At 36.0% G+C, this 17,185-nt stretch overlaps 1 long non-coding RNA gene across 1 annotated transcript; it reads right to left on the reverse strand.

The window, feature by feature from the left end:
* Window positions 1-3,471: 3,471 nt before the first annotated feature.
* On the reverse strand, window positions 3,472-5,450 carry LOC140138488 (uncharacterized). Its single transcript, XR_011857015.1, has 3 exons — window positions 5,409-5,450; window positions 4,941-4,996; window positions 3,472-3,679 (listed from the first exon to the last, which is right to left on the reverse strand). It is a non-coding gene; the product is annotated as an uncharacterized lncRNA (long non-coding RNA).
* Between the last annotated feature and the right edge of the window lie 11,735 nt (window positions 5,451-17,185).

The following is a 17,185-nucleotide window of genomic DNA, read 5'->3' on the forward strand; positions in this document are numbered from 1 at the left end:
AAACTAATATAGTTTGCTAAAGAAAGATATTTCCCACCTCTGTAAAGCACATCGTGTGGGTCTATATATTATAGTTTTGTCAGAATTTCCGTTTTTATTTTACCCTTTTTCCCTTCATGCTCCGAAAATGTCAAACTCAGTACTCTATTTCGAGAGCAACCAGCAGAAATAATCGATATTTCAATTGTTGTCAACCAGGTCCCTTTTCCATTGAAAACCAGGATTGCCTGACCAGCGATTTGGTAGCCCAAATCCCCAATTCTGGTAAATGAGGTGAATTTTGGAAATTTGCTCCCGTGATAGCCTGCAATTTCAATTTATAGGGGCTATGGATTCCATGATTATGAAAACCATTTTGTCTGTTTGTTTATTTGTTTGTTTGTTTATTTACCTAGGATGAGGTCCATGGGAAAATCCAAACCTAGAAAAATTCGCGTGTTATTAGGGGATTTTAATTTTATGTCCCTCCTATCTCCAGGTGAATTTTGAATGGCCCCCCCCCATCGCGGGTTGGCATTTTCATTACACCCTTCAGACTTGCGTTCGGGTTTGTGTAGGCCTATTTGTCATAATTTAGCGCTATAGGACCTACTTTCTAAATGTATAGCTATATAAATATTATAAGGTACCGGTATGTAATATTATGTAGGCCTATGGGGGTGGGGTGGGTACTCAACACATTTGAACCATGACTTACAATGCAAGGCTCATTGTTGCCATAAGATTTCACACCACCAAATAGTATATATGGTTGTGCGCCCTGGAATTTCACTTCTCAGAAAAACCCATTGATTCTGAATATAAGCATTAAAATGAGCAGAAATTTGCATAATTTTAGCCAAATTTGGATTGGTCATGATTAGTAATATTAATTCCTGCAAGTGTACCACAGATGGGAGAGATCGAATAACTTTTAATGATTTTAAGCAGCCTTTTCTTTACAGAAACACCGGCATGGTTTTGCCTGAAAAATAGGAAATTCCCAGACATCGTAGACTTTGAGGGCCAGTCGTAAAAATAATGACGGTCAACCTATATTTTTCCCAGCCAGAGGGATCAGGCAAGGGCTGATTTCAACCATCATAGCTGTCGCTTAAAACTGAGTCGCTCCTGTGAAGAAAAAATGACGTTTTCCTAAGGCAAATTTAGCACATATCTCTATGGGACTCTGATTTGGTGGTGTGAGATCATAAATGATTTTTCCTTTAGGTCATTATAATAGGTTGTTATAAACTTCCATGTTTAACCTTGTATTGTTTTGGCTGCTTCATTATGACTTTCGGTGGCCAGCAATCACAAACAAAAGGCACTATACCCAGTCACCTTCATGACAATTGAAACACTAGGTAATTTCTTTGCTATATTGAAGTTCTGGCAACACTGTATCCAGGCCGGGCACCCAGAGATATCGATCCACAATGCTAGTATTTCACGCGTGGATTTGAAAATTTTTCAGCTGGTAGTCAAAAATTATGGAATCAAAACGGAAATTCTGACAAAACTATGATATATCGCTCACGGTGATGTGCGTTAGAAAGTTGGGAAAAATCCTTCTTTAGCGAACTATATTACTTTGAAAAGCTAAAAGGTTGATCCAAAAAAAAGGCTCGCGGGCAGAGTTGAAGCCTATCAAAATCGAAAATCTTACACTAAATGACTGAATTTCACGACTAAGTTTAACACTAAGATTTGGAAAAAATACAGTATCAAGCATTACAGTTTTTCCTGACATTTACTGAAAAAATGAAAATTATTGCTTTTGTTCATTTGAATACCAAATTCGATCGTTTGTATTGCCTTATTAAATGACTGAGTGAGCCTTGCAGAACAATAACAATCGGTTGTCCAGCGTCCTAACTGTTTTTGTGATATTCATATAACTGAATAAATTTTGAAAGCTAATAATAAACAGATTTAAATGGGTATTTCGTCATCCACAGCCTCGCCCCCCCCACTTGGTTGATTGGTCCATCGAAGAAGTCTGGCTACATAATGTTATTACCGCAGAAAGTGGTTTCTCGTTTATTGTTACAGACTACAATGTTGGTCTTCAAAGGGCTCAAGGCTAATCCCTACATCAATTCCACCAGCCACTCTTAATTCGGTTGTAATTTCTTTTTATTCAAGACCCATTTACTATATTGCGGCTATTGCTTACATAAATATGGTAAACAGATGTAGGGGGTCAGATATGGCATCATTTTATGAGTTTAAAAAACGGATATCTTTATATATATCCACTAAAGAAAATGGAAATTTTGTTATTTTACCAATAAATTTTAAACTTTTTGTAAATTTCCTCCATTATTTGTTAAGAATAGTTTGAATGATATAGTTTTGAGGCATTTTAAATGTTATGTTTAAGCACACATACTCGGCACATATTACGATAAGCACTCATTTACCAATTTATTTAAAAAAGCAATACCATAGACCAATGCTTCTCAATACCAGTAGATATTACTTCTGCTCGGGCCAAATATACAAAGAAAATTCTTTTGGCGTACCGAAATTGCATCAAACAAATGTCGTCACCACAATTCACACATACTAGTATTCTATCGGTTGCACAAAGCAATACTTTCCACGTTTATTTATTTCCACATTATTTATGCTTTGAACATTATTGAACCATGAACAGGGAACCTGAAAAAGTAACACCTCTTGACTTTCAGCTTTATCAATAATATTTTGCTTCATAGTGTAATGAACAACCCTGGTGAGAACCTTTTATTAGGGCCGCTATCAATGTTTAGACGCACACAATTCCCACAGCCCTTGGTTTAAAACATTAATGAACCATGAATAGGGAGTCTGAACAGGTAACACCTCTTCACTTTCAGTCTTATCAATAATATTTTGCTTCATAGTGTGATGAACATCCCTGGTGAGAACCTTTTGTTAGGGCCGATATCAATGTATAGACACGAAATATTCCCACGACCCTTGCCGTGGTTTCCTCCTTCCAACTAAACTTAATTTGTAAACATTATAAATCAGTGTATGTTATTGATTGTAATTGATTGTATGTATTCATGTTTATAGAGTTTTGGAATTAAATCTAATACTGGAACTTACTTTTTGCAACTATTGCGACGTTGCGTCTGGAATCACCAGACTTCACCAGGCAACTGTCCCGTTGGACTGGTCACGTCGCAATAGTTGCAAAAAGTAAGTTCCAGTATTAGATTTAATTCCAAAACTCTGTTTGAAACTACTGGATGACTAAGAACATTCACTCATTTATTCATGTTTATATGCACGAATCTTGTCCAATCGTATTCCACTTTTCATTAAAGATTTAAATTTTGTTAACTTATACAAACAGTGTGTTGTTGTTAGGCATTCGTGTGAGAACTACAACTTTATTTATGTTGCGCATAAAATACTGTTGCTGCCCTTACCTGCACAGATGGTCCAGGAACCATCCTATTAACCACTGCGGCTGCGCGTGGAAACCCATCTAGCTGCATACATTGTGGGCATGTTTGTTCTTCGGTTCCACTGTTGTCATATGTTTCATTGATCTTGCTGTATTGAAAGAGACAGTCCGTGCAGAATTCAGAACTACCCCCGACAAACCATTCAATTTCCCAAACTCCGAAATCGCACGTCATATTTCTAGGTGGGTATTCACATTCTCGATAACACTCATGTTGCAGAGGTGGAGGCCCCGTTTCTTAAAAGCAGAAAAGGAAACTAATTATGTCGCAAAAAACATGTAGATGTGTTTAAAATACGTTATATAAGATTATGGAATATAGTTACAGTCATTCTCGTTATCATTTGGTTTCACCATCACCATCACCATCACCACCACCACCTAACCACCACCAAACCATCAACACTACAAATACCACAACCAGCACTACGACTACAACCACTCCAAACACCACCATAACTATAATCACTAGCACCACCACAAACACCACCACCACAACTATAAGGGGCTGTGCAATAATTATGAGCCCGGGGGGGGTAAAATTTCCAAACCGCTCGCCACATATCACTTTCCCCCCTTCTTGGCCCGCAAAAAATCGCTTGCCCCCCTCTCGGCCCGCCAAAAATTCTTTGCCCCCTCCTTGAACATGCTAAATTGTTGGGATCCCAATTTCCAAATCTTAAATGGTCCATATACATGTTGCGAGCGCAGCGAGCAGGAAAATTTGCATATTTAAGCGTTTCTGTACCGTTTTCCTAAGCCTTTTTAGCGCGTTTTATTTAAAAGGCGCCCCATGAATGTGTGCCAAAAATCGCTTGCCCCCCTCTCGGCTTGCCAAAATTTGCTTGCCCCCCTTTGGCTCGCCAAAATTTCTTGCCCCCAATTTTACCCTCCCCAGGGCTCATAATTATTGCACAGCCCCTAATCACTAGTACCACCACAAACACCACAAATAACAGTCCACTACCACAAACACCAGCACAACCACAACCAGCATCAAACCACACCATTACCACCATTACCCCACACCACTACAATAAATACCAAACCACATAAAACCGAAAAACCACCACCAATCTCTCCAAACACCACCATTACAAACACCACACCAATGCCACGGCGTCCACCGCTACCAAACCCACAACCAACCACTCCAAACACCACCACTTCCACTACAAACACTAGCATCACCAAAGACACCATCAATAGCCCTACAAAGAACAACAAACTAGCAAACTACGGGACAAGCAACCCCACTACCACAACCATTCAAATTACATAACATTTCAATGCACCATTTGCAGAGGCGTGCCGATCGGGGCATGTCCCTTCTCGAAATACAGAGACATCTTTCTTTGGCGCGGCCCCACAATTGTTCTCAGTTTGGTCCATTTTAGCATTATAATATTTAAGCGGGACAATGTAAATTTTTGCCCCGCCCCCGGCTCGGTAGCCCCAGTGCGCCCCTGACCATGGCTATTAAGATCTAACGACTTACGTTTGCAATAGTTTGAATTATAGTCACAAAGCCAGTCACCCTCAGAAGAACACGTGCTGTAAACGTTATGAGAATATAGGCCCTATTCATTTTTAATAATATATTCTACCGGGCATCACAGTTTGCATTATTTTAGTTTAAATCTGTTTTAAAAGGAAGATGCATCTGCATCCGCATAATTACGTGAGAACCACGGATGGTGGAACTGTGGTGGATTTTGGATACTTAAGAAGTCATTCCCCAGTCCAACTTATAGCCATTTTTTTAATTTGGTTCAAATATGTGGTTTGAATATGATCTCATATGGGCGCATTTTCCATTGAGCAATTGTGAGATTTTTGTGCGCTAAATGAAAATATGCAGATGATAAAGTAGCAGTTCGACATCACAAGAACATTTTTTGAGTAGCTAGCCGAGAAAACGTCACAAAACCCCAAAAATCAAATCCTATGGGTGCAAAGGACTTACCAAGCATAGCAGTCCTTAGCGTCGGGTATTGTTTCTCCAGGTGCGTATTCGAAATCATTCTCATCAGTACACAATGCAGGGGCTCCTGAATCAATGTGTATTGTAAAAATATCAATAAGTACTTTGGAGTAGTCATCAGTCAGTAGCATATCAGGCTGGAACGCCACAATTATAGAATGATTCAAAATTTCCTTTACATTTATTATGAAAAGTAACAAACCTGTTTATAATTAAATAATACAAGATAATATCTGCACACCCAGGAACTGTCCTTACGCTACATGTGCCTCTATATTTTTTAGCAATTTTTCGTGATATGACAGATTTAGTTAACAAAAGAATGTCCCTGAAATGACCAGTTTACCAGTTTGTTATACAGCCAATATATGACCCAGATGGAAAATCAGTTATGTCAAATGACCTTGCTCAGTCCAGTTTTCCAGAAAGTGAACTTTACCTGATGCAATAATTTGGTTATCTAGGGTATGTGTGTTATTTCCCCTTTTTCAGCTAAGGTTAATTTAAAAAATAAGGACTGGTTGGTTAATTAAGCAGTTTTAGAGTGTAATGCATATTGTATTTTCACAAATTGATTGGTCTTGTTGCTGTGATGCATAGAACAAAAAATACCTGAAAAGTGAATATAATCAATGTGATTGTGTAATTGATTTAGTTCCCCCCTTCAGAAAAGTTGTCCTAATTACCTTCTTGATCTGGCTTCGGACACCTGACTATGATAATATAGTTTCGGCAAACTGGGTCAGTCTCTGGATTACAAAGAAAACCCAAACGCCTGTCGCATTTTGTAATAAGTAATGGTGTCCTGGGGGATGAAGTACTTTCGCCTATATCCTTGCACGTAATATCAGCCGGAATAGCACCCACACATACACCAATGCTGAAAAATTATGGTGTGAAATAATATGTGATGCGATTAAGCAAAATTGGAAATATTAAATTTTCAGTTTCTTACAGTAAAAAACATTCACAAAGCTGCATTTTGCAGAAAACCCCATTGAAATTGAACAAGTTCCAAAGGTATGAGCAATTAAAGAGTTACCAAAAACAAAAGGAAACATTTCCTTTGTTTGGCTATATCTCAAAATCAATATTTCCGAGTTCCATTGATTTTGCTTGATCGCTTCAAATGTATGTAAAGTGTTTTTACCAGCTTTTTATTTCTTGGTTTGTTTTTTATGCGTGAAAATCAAGGTTGTAATCGGCAAAATGTGCAATAAGCCCGGCAAAATTGACACTTTTTCATTTTTTTTACATCTGCTACAAACAGTGAAAACAAGAAAATTAAAATATTGTTGAGTTTGTTTGTATCAAAATCAATCAAAATTCTTTCACATTTTTAATCAACTTAAGTCTTTTTTTTAAGCATTACTATGAAAACGCATACATCCTCAAGCACCATAATAATATCTAACATTCTTGCGTAACGATTCATATAAACATCGACTGCTCAGTGCCAGAAGTGAGTAAGTGCAATAGCTGCCATGTGTAGCTGTCATGTGAAGATGAGCACAATATACTGTGTGAAAATGCGAACATGCATTAAGTGTGTATACTGCAAGGGCGCGAACTCCGCGTACTACGCGCAATGTTTTCGGACGCTTTCATTTTTCTTGCAGGTTGATGCATTTATATAATTGTATTTGCTTGTATTTTCCAACATTGTTAGTGACAATTTTGTTATAAAAATAGCAAAAATCATGTTTTCTTTCTCTTGTGTGCAATAGGGCAATAAATGACTATCACTTGTTGCTCGAGAAATTATACAAAATAATGACCTTGTACTGAGATGTGTTTCTAAATCACCCCCCCCTTTGCGGGGCTCGTGCATTAGACGCTACAGTACTTTTATTACAATGAGCGCCAAGCTCATCAGGGAATAAAAAATATTGACATTCTTCAAGATTAAGTCAAAAATATTCTTCAAGATTTATAGAGAAATGTTACAATTTAGGATTATCTTATCATACCTTTCCCTGATAACTTGCAGTGTTACTTGTTTGTTTTCAAATACAGGATTGTCGGTTCTAAACGGTCTATATCTGTAGTTAGCTGGATTGTACAATGCATCCGCCAGGGAATCTATAGGAGTGAAACAATAAGTAAATGACGTTGTGAGTGATCCTTAGTTTATTACAAATTTAATAAAACTTGTAAACATGAAAGTAGTTACAAATGTGATATTTAATTCTACAGTAATGAGTCTTCTGGTTAGAGAAGCTTCGAATCTCACAATAACAAATACTACAGGGTATAAAAATATAATTTGTACAATTTTGAAAATAGAATGACACAAGTATGCCGCTTATTTTTTGGTTTGATATTTATATGTCTATCATGATCATTTCTTTAACCACCAGATAAGCTTTGTTCCAATAAAATCGATGGTATACAAGTGAAGATATGGCCAATTATGTAACCTAGTCTTAAAACCGCCTGGGCCACTTGTTAACAATGCTGGCAATAGTAGTCGCCCCAGAACAGCTAGAAGTCCAGCTGAACTTAATTACAAAGTTTTATTGTTTTGTACTTATGGATGCAAAAACTGTTCTCAGTTTTTACCAATGATATCTCAGGATAAGATAATCTGAAAGAAATTTCATGACTTCATTTATAGATTTTAAAGAAATATCATATTATTATTCATGTTAATTATATGAAGAAACACCACTTATAATTTTTTTGTGTCAGCTCTTTGATGTTTAATGCACGATAAGCATAATCTACGCGATTCAAACATGGCAAAAGTGGCCCAACACGTTTTCTGGACGATTTAATTAATCAGACATAACATTTGAACCCTAGATAGTAAAGAAACCAACTAAACTTCTTCTTTTAGCCAAGATATTACTTATTGTATTGCATATAACATTTGCTCCATAACTTTTTTTAGTTTTTTCTTGAGAAGTCAAAATGAAATTGTATAAAGTTTATTTTTACACCCTGTACACTTACCTGGAATAGTCTTACTACATGTTACATTGACGGTGTTTTTAAAATGACAATTTTTTCCCATATACTCGATAGAACATTCACTTAGTGTGGCTTCGTTTCCTTCACACACCCTTTTCGGTTCATCACTGGGAGATGGGTTGTAAAAGTCAGTTGCAGCGGTGTAACCAAGCTGACGGCATACTACGAGAGATTCGGTAATGCCCCAGTCAGGATTGCAAACGTAATTCCATTTATCACCATTATACAATTGAAGAATTCCTTCATTCTCGTGAGGTTGACTCTCGTGTTCAATCAAACGCACGTCACCCTTTACAGCTGTTGCAAGGATAAGAATGTTATGGCATTAATGAAAATAATAAGATAATAGTATCACCTCATTCGTACTTGGAACAGCCTCGATTGCTTACGCGAAGAGTCCTTAAATTCCTTATAAATAAATGTACATGTAACAGATATGGGAATGTTCACTTTGCTCACCTCCTACTTGGCATTCAACTGCTGAGTCCTCTGTGTGGTTGACAAAGCAGTTATGTGATCCCCATGGATAAAATACGCAATCAGTAAGTCTAGATTCAATACCATCACACCTAACATTATCCATCCAAATAGGACCTCTTTCACTACCACTAACATCTTTGTATATAGAGGCCTTCAAAGCTGCAGGATAACCTAGCTGACGACATACAGGCTGAGTCAAAAAGAAGTAAACTCATGTTTGAGGGGCTGTAACTCGAGATCTGTAAAGAATCTGCTAAAAATGAAAGTACCACTGGAAAGAGCAAATTCTACACGTCTAAATAAAAAATGAATTGTTGCAATTGCTCACAACAAACTCAAGTTATACTCATTTGAATACAGCCACCCATTTTTGTAGCTGCACACGGTTTCACTTCCCAAGTAGGGCCTACCTATTATATTGATTGGTAAGGCGCGATATTCAAATGCAAATAAAGTTCTGTGGCAGGTGTGGTTTCGATCAATAATTCCTACATGTTAAAGGGCTCTTTTCAGTATGAATTTTAGCTCATTGCACTACATTATAATAACACGGGATAAATGACAACATGGCACCACAATTTACCGCACGGGAGCGCACGTTTAAGTATCATGAAGATCATGAAACTAAGAAAATAAGAGTCCCACTGAAGTTCAGCGTCTTTTTCGTCTCCGATTTCCTACAGCTAACCGGGTTTCATGTAAGGGAGCAGTATATAAGAATGTGAACAAACTCAATGTGCATGGGACACTAAGTAACAGACAGTCGGAAGCTTCAGACAGACCACGAACTGCTAGATCACAAGTAAACATTGCTAGAGTTAGACATGCATTACAGCAAGACCAAAGATCAGCTCAATCCTTTACCCAACATTCCCCAATCAAGCTTCTGTCGGATCGTTCGTAAAGACTTGAATTGATATCCCTACAAACTATAGTACTGTCATGGACTTTGTTGAATATTAATTAAAAGCAAAAGTAGTTTTTTCAACAATAAATCCTGATAGCACTTTGCTGATTCGTCGAAATTGAAATGGATCAAAATCAATCAGCCGTGTGCAGCTACAAAAACGGGTTGTTGTATTCAAATGAGTATAACTTTAGTTTGCTATGAGCAATTGCAAGAATTCTTTTTTTTTTATTTAGACGGGTAGAATTTGCCCTTTCCAGTGTTTTTTTTTATAGCAAATTCCTTGCAGATCCCGAGTTACAGCCCCTCAAACATGGGTTTACTTCTTTTTGACTCAGCCTGTACAACAGTCGCATCGTCTAAATCCCAGTAATCGTTGCACACTGTTCCCCATTGGTTGTCATGGAATATTTCAACTCTACCACAACCATTCTTACTGGTGCATCCATCGCCTGGATCAACTAACCGTACGTCGCCTTCAGTCGGCTCTTCAGCATCTCGATATATTATATCACCATTAACAGAAGTCATCATGGAGAGGAAAACGATCACGCATAACAATGAGCGATCCCCAATTCGGTTGGCTATAAAAATATTTTTAAAAAAACCCACTATGATGAATGTTATTCATGACATATTGGAACCATTTTCTAAATATGATCATTCCCTGTGATCATTCGTGGGCATTTTACAGCCATCTTCTTCATTAAGTGTTGATTGTTTGGACAAATACAAAGAAACATTGAAACATATATAAAATATCTTAACAAGAATCAAAATCACGCTCCAAATTTGCGCACTTGCGAGACTCACACAAAATAGAGGAAAATATTGTCTTGATTATGCTCACAAGTTAATTGACTCTGATTCTTTTAGTCACAATATGTTTTGTTAGTTTTTTTGTGGATATTAGTTAGCTTTACTCGTTAAATTTTACTAATTCTGAAAAAAATCTCACCGTCATCAACAAATTAAAAAACGACGTAACCCAGCAAACACAACAATGTTTTTAAAACGTTTTAAACATGTTATATTATGGGTTTTGGTTAAGATAAAACGTTTTAATAACATTAAATGTCGGGTTCTATAAAGGTCATGAAAACGTTTTAATACATTTTATATGAAAACACTCTACAACAATATGTAAGTGTTATTGTAAAATATTTTTTGCCAAATATTTTGTCAACATTTAAATAACATTATGTTAGAATATTTGCAGTAGGTTATCAACAAATATTTTTGAATCTCATGAGAACGTTGTATACCCTTTATATGTTCTTTATATAACCCGACATTTAAACGTTTTCTGGCAACCTTTTCTAACTTTTTGCGACTGATGTCGAAAACGTTTTGTGTTTGCTGGGAATGAATCTACAATAAAACTGAGCTAAAAAGTTTTCGAATGACATAGACAAATACAATTGTAGTATCGCTATAGTAAATAGTTAATCAGTGATATATAAAATACTGATAATCTTACCACCCAAACACCACATCTTTCAGACAGTTGGAGTTTTCCGGCGAGACACACATCAGAACACATACACCACACACCAGGCATAATACCAAAATGATAATATTTAAACACCTTTATATATTTTGTGTGCGCTGATTGACATGCATTAAATACACGCTTAGTTGGAGCAGATGTATTGTACTTCAGAGCATACAGTTTGTGCGGTCGGGAATATAAACATCTACCAAAAAGTAATTACCCACTTTATTTATGCATCAAAATTTACACTGAAACAGCAAAAGGAAATCCAGTTTTGTTTTGAAACTTTTGATGCCTCATTTGTCTTAATAGCCCAAAATTTGTTGCCATGGTGACCCTTTGAATGAAAAAAGGCATGATGAGAATGTCATGGTACACTGACTTGAGTAGCTTTTTAGTGCAACTTTTGAAAATACATCTTTTTCATTCAAGCAGTCATCATGGTTACAAACTTTGAGCTGTAGAGACAAATGGGGTATCAACATTTGCAGTATTAACCTAGGTTTGTTTATGCTATTTCAGGTTTTAAGTTTGATGCACGGATTTTGAACAGTCTTAAAATTTTAAGTGCAAATTGTTGCATGTAAACATTATGACCCGTTCTTCATGTTATTACGGCCAAGTTTTAAAAGGGGTGATAAGCCACACAGGAAAGATTTTTAAAAATTTGGCCCTTTTCTACCTTTTGAAACGTTTTCTGGTAGATATAAATATCCTATTGTTTTACTACTGTCCATTTATGACGAGCTAGTAATCAGCCCTGAGGTCATAACTGGTTTAGTTGTTGAGATATTGTCCTTTAAAAAGGGAACTCTGTAAAAATAACCTGCTATAGACCAATTAAGCTCAAAATGCTCAAGGTCGCAAAATTTCCATCAAAAATGGGAATTTGATTTTTTTTTGCTGTGACTTCACCTTTTTTTTTTTTTTTTTTTTTGATTTGTGAAATCTTTATTGAGGGATTTAAACTACTTCAGTGGCAAGCACTGCTTTCCAAGCAGGCCCTCATACAATGATATTTACAACATTTTTACAGATTATTTACAAAATAACATGATATTTAGTAATTTATATAAAAACATCAATAATAAGTGTGAAAGAAAATAAATGTATCTCAAGTACATGAACGATATAAATCTAAAAATACATACAATATAAATGATTATACATGTAATTCAGCAGTAGTAATGATGCTTGTCTTGAATTGATGCAAAGACATAGTTTCAAGGTTTACACGAAATGATGGTGGCAAATTGTTCCATAAGTTTGCAGCTCTTACAATAAATGTACGTTTACCACTGTTAGAATTATATTTAGGCACAATCAATGTGTTTGAAGAATGACTCCTTGTAATGTGATCATGAGCATTATGAACAAAGTCAAATTGATTACATAAATATTCAGGACACATATTTTTGATACATTTAAAGGTAAGAAAAATCATGTGATTAGACCATCTATCAGAAAGTCTAATCCAATTTAAAGAATTTAACATTTCATCTACTGGTGTTCTAATATCAGCGAAGAGAATTGTTCTAGCTAATCTGTTGTGAAGTACTTGAAGCTGATATTGATTGGTTGCAGAACAATTAGACCAAACACTGCTGGCATAGTCGAAGTGTGGAATTACAAGAGCATTAGAGAGCATAACTAAGGTTTTATGAGGTAGGAAATACTTTGCACGTTTTACAACACCAATTCTCTTGGAAACATTTCCAGATACATAATCAATGTGTGATGACCAAGACATATTACTATCAAACTTAATACCAAGATATTTGAAAACATCAACTCTTTCAATAATTTTGTCATCAAATGTGAGAGTTATGTCATTGTAATGATTAAGCGTATGATTAGTTCCAAAAATCATAAACTTAGTTTTGTCAGTATTTAATGTGAGCTTATTAGCTTTAAACCAGTTAGCGACAGTTTTTAGGTTAGATTCAAGTTGCATTTTTAAGTCATCAGCATTTTTTGCTTTACACATAAGAGAAGTGTCATCTGCATACATTACTGTCTTACAAGTTACAACATTAGGTAAACAATTGACAAAAATTATAAATAGCAGAGGACCTAAGATTGAGCCTTGCAGAATTCCAGTATTATAAGTTTTGAAATCTGACAGAAAAGAATTAACATGCACAGCTTGAGCCCTATTACTTAGGTATGATTTAAACCAACCAAGTTCATTACCCTTAATACCATATTCAGCAAGTTTATTAATTAAAATTTCATGATTCACTGTATCAAAAGCCTTTTTTAAATCCAAAAATATAACTCCTGTTGCAAAACCATTGTCCATATTATTAAGAATATAATCTTGAACATCTAGTAAAGTTGTTGTTGTAGAATGATTGGATCTAAAACCAGATTGAGAGTCCGAAAGGATATTTCTACTACAAAGATAATCATATAATTGGTTATGAACAGTTCTCTCTATAATCTTCGAAATAATTGGTAAGACAGATATTGGCCTGTAATTGTTTACATTATTCTTATCACCAGATTTTAAAATTGGAGTAACTTTGGCTTTCTTCCATTCATTAGGAAATTTGGAACTGTTTAAAGAAATATTACAAATATGAGCAAGTGCTTTTGACACATAAGGTGCGGCCAATTTGAGTAGTTTTACATTGAATTTATCTAAACCTGGTGACTTATTATTATCCATATTACATATTTGATTATATACAAAATCATAAGATACAGAATAGAATCTAAAACTCTCACTATGGTTACATCGAAATATACTACTTTTCCCATCATTACATGGGCAGGTGATATCAACATTATCAAATTGTCTGCTAAGTTCTTCACCTACTGAGGTGAAGAATTGATTAAATGAGTCAGCAGTGTCTTTACCTGTGGCAATATTACCATTTTGGCTTATAATGTTAGGCACAGTTGGCTTATTATTTTTACTTGGAATTACTTTTTTAAGTGTTTTCCATAACTTTTTACTATCATGTACAATGTACATTGTACATTATCATTAATTGCCCTTTCAAAGTGCTTCTTCTTCAAATAAAATTTCATATTATTAACTCTATTTCTGACTGACTTAGCCTTTTCCCAATCATCAGGGTCATTGGTTTTATGAGCCTTGGCATACAAATAATCTCTATCCTTACACAATTTAAGAAAATTACTGTCTACCCATTCAGGGAGACGTCCCTTTATACGCTTAGTTTTAAAAGGTGCATGTTTATCACATGCTTCATTAAACAATGATTGCCACTTAGATAAAGCATCATCAACATCATCAATACAGTTTACTTGTTCCCAATCAATATTCTGAATTGTGTTCACAAAGTGTGATTCATGAAAATTTTTGAAGTTTCTTGATGTGACAGTTCTTGGAGGCAATTTAATTTGTTTGTGTTTACGAACAACATATATTAATGAATGATCACTAAGTCCTAGACTATGTACACCTGACGAAATGACCAATTCTGGACAAGACACAAAGATCAAATCAATTATAGTTCTACTTTTATCAGTAATTCTAGTGTAATCATTAATGAGCTGACACATTTGGGAATTTTTTGCAAGATTGGATACTTTTTTAGAATCACATTTTTTTGCAACATCCAAATTAAAATCACCTAATATATACACATCTTCATAAATATCATTGCACTTTTGAAACAAAACATTCATTTTATCAATATAATCAACAGTAGAATCGGGTGGTCGATAAATAGTACCTACAGCAACAGGTTTGGTGTTAGGTAAGTTGATTTCAATAAAAATTGCCTCTACCTCATCATCATGAATATCAACATTTTCTTTAAAACATAAATTTTCTTTTACATAACACATTACACCACCATGAGTCATCCCATTACTTCTATCAAGACGACAAAAATTATAACCACTTATCATAAGTTCAGAGTCATCAATACTTTTATCTGTCCAGGTCTCACTCCTTAAGGAGCGCAATCGGTATTCATGACCAATTGTAGAACAACATCCAAGAGGTTAGGTGTACACTACACCACAATTCGCCATACTACATTTTAGAAACGCTTGCTGTTAGAATAAGAAAAATTTTAATGCTAATTTATTGCACATTCTAGGGAAGCGTGGTTACCTTTTAAAATAACCGAGTGAGGGTTTTCAAGAAAATATTTTTCCTGTCAAAACTGAAGCATCCTCTGTATAAAAGAAAATATGAATATTAACTGCACATCATATATAACGATTATTATTTATTATTATTATTATTATTATTATTATTTATTCTTTCTTTATTGAGGGTTATACTGCTTCAGTGACAAGCACTGCTTTTCAAGCAGGCCCTCATTGATACATGTTCTTTTTAATCTTCTTCTTCTTCTTGGATACTATGCAACATCCCTCGTAGGAACAAGACGCAATAGGAATAGTGGTGTGCGCTGTTTGGACTTTTTTAGTCCCTAATGTCATGAATGGTTCGATCCTGTACTCGGACGAAGTCCCCCAATGTGATCTTAAAGTGTTCAGGATCTGGGATGTTGGTTATGTTGGATGGAATGCTATTCCAGTCCCTTACAGTTTTGGGGACAAAAGAGTACTTATAACTGTCAATTCTGGTGTGGAGTTCGATATATGCTCCTTGTGCTGATCTGCGAGTGAGCCTCTGGGTCGGCCGTAAGTAGTTTTGCACTGGTAATGCTAAGTGCCCCCCTATGGCCTTGTGTAGAATACAGAGTCTTGAAATTTTACGTCTTGTTGATAACATGTCCAATTCGGATTTACGCATGAGATCTGTAACACTCTCCTTCCAATCGTAGTTGTTGTGTATAAAACGGGCTGATCTACGTTGGATTTTCCCCACCTTCTGTATGAGTTCTTTTGAATATGGATCCCATATTGCCGAGCAATATTCTAGTGTTGGTCTGATTAAAGCTGTATATGCAGCTTTCTTAGTATCTCTCGTGCATGCCCCTAGGTTTCTACGCACAAAACCAAGTGTTCTACTAGCGGAGGATGTTATCTTATTTATGTGTGAGTTCCATTTCAGGTCTTGCTGAATCTCTACCCCCAGGTAATTGTGTTGAGTGGTTTCTTGAAGAATGGTAGACCCAAGTTTGTATTTGGTAATTATCGGAGCTCTAGATGCTGGTATTCTTAAAACAAAGCACTTGTCTGGATTGAAACTCATCTGCCAACGGCTCTCCCATGATGATAGTGTCTCCAGATCGTTTTGGAGACTATGGGCATCTTGCGACGACTTGATATTTTTGTAAATCACACAATCGTCCGCAAAGAGACGTACAGTAGAGTGTAGATTATCCGGCAGATCATTGATGTAAATAAGGAACAAGAGTGGGCCCAGGACCGTTCCTTGCGGGACCCCAGACTCCACTCTTGCCCAGCCGGAAAAATCTCCTCCCACAACGACACGTTGGTTGCGATTTTTTAAAAATGCAGACAACCAATCCATTACTTTTCCATTAACACCATATTGAGAGCATTTGAGTAGTAAACGATTGTGCGGTACCATATCAAACGCTTTGGAAAAATCCATGATTATGGCGTCAGTTTGAGTTTTGTTGTTAAGGGAATATGAAAAATCATGGATGGTCTGAATCAACTGTGTCTCACAGGAGTGGCCTTTTCTGAAACCGTGTTGCGATGTTGTAAGAATGCTATGCTTATCTAAGAAACTCATGATATGCGAATGAACGATGTGTTCTAATACCTTACATGGAACTGAGGTGAGAGAAACAGGCCTATAATTGCTTGCCTTGGTTCTCTCCCCCTTCTTGTGAATTGGTGAGATGTTTGCATTTTTCCAGTCATTGGGCAAGACCCCTGAATCAAGGGATGCTTGATAAATAAAGGCAAGGATGGGCGAAATTTCAGGAGCAAACTCCTTCAAAACACGCGGTGTTTATGTGGCCTTATTGGGATTTAAAT

The sequence above is a fragment of the Amphiura filiformis genome, chromosome 17, assembly GCF_039555335.1.
Source record: "Amphiura filiformis chromosome 17, Afil_fr2py, whole genome shotgun sequence".
NCBI lineage: Eukaryota > Metazoa > Echinodermata > Ophiuroidea > Amphilepidida > Amphiuridae > Amphiura > Amphiura filiformis.